Raw genomic sequence first — 1240 nt, forward strand, 5'->3', positions numbered from 1 at the left:
CCCGTTTCCGTGTAGTATAATTAGCCTGTGTTCATTCTCAGTAAATATCTGTTCTTATTCAAAGGATTCTATACATTAAACTCTCCAAAATAGCTCCTTCAGATAGACTGGAAATGCACGCCCATGTGTATTTGGTATCGTTTATGCAAAGTATTAGTGTGTGATTGAAGGAAAAAACGTGCAGTGAGGTAGCATCCCACTGTCTGGGGTGAGGTGTGGGGTGTGTATTGCAATCTGGTTTGGAGCCCAGGTCCTAGTGAGGGTCTTCATGGTCAAGTATAAGAGGTCTTCCAGTCTGTCTTACTGCCAACTTCCCTGGCTTGATTTCTCCCACTCTAGAACTCCTTGGCAATGTGGACTACGTCCTATGTAGACTTTTATTCCTAATATGCACAAGGTCTGGCAATAGGTCCAGTAAATGTTTGGCTACTGAATGGAAGATAAAGGGAGAAAAAAAGAGGGAAGGAAAGAGAAGGGGGATTTCAGCGTTGGATTATATTATCTTGTGGAAGTAAGTTAACTTATATTATCCCTCCCACCACCACCCAGAGCAGACAAGCAAAGAAAACACAGCTTTACTTAATCTAAAGTTCAGCTTAACTTTGTCCATAATGTAGATAATAACTCATTCTGGTGCATTTAAGACAGTTAAATGTCCATATTAATAATACTAATGAAAACAATAATAAATTTATATTAATAACATTTATGAAAGTTATTTTCTTAATAACGTGCATATAGCTTTAACCATTTTTAAATTTATTCATTTACTTATTTATTCAACAGACATTGAGTGCCTATTATGTGTTATAACTAGGGAGTAGATTTTCATGATCAAATATTCTATAGTTATTTCACCATTGGCCATTTGTGGACTTAACATAATAAAAAAGTAAATCTTTTTTTAAATAAATTTATTTATTTTATTTTATTTATTTTTGGCTGAGTCGGATCTTCTTTTTTTCTGTGCAGGCTTTCTCTAGTTGCGGCGAGCGGGGGCTACTCTTCGTTGCGGTGCGTGGGCTTCCCATCGCGGTGGCTTCTCTTGTTGCGGAGCACGGGCTCTAGGCGCATGGGCTCAGTAGATGTGGCGCATGAACTTAGTTGCTCCACAGCATGTGGGATCTTCCCGGACCACAGCTCGAACCCGTGTCCCCTGCATTGGCAGGCGGTTTCGTAACCACTGCGCCACCAGGGAAGCCCAAAAGTAAATCTTTTTAACAGTAAAACTATTAACTGT

The sequence above is a fragment of the Monodon monoceros genome, unplaced genomic scaffold (genome assembly GCF_005190385.1).
Source record: "Monodon monoceros isolate NGI ecotype Baffin Bay Population unplaced genomic scaffold, NGI_Narwhal_1 Super_Scaffold_19, whole genome shotgun sequence".
In the NCBI taxonomy this organism is placed as follows: domain Eukaryota; kingdom Metazoa; phylum Chordata; class Mammalia; order Artiodactyla; family Monodontidae; genus Monodon; species Monodon monoceros.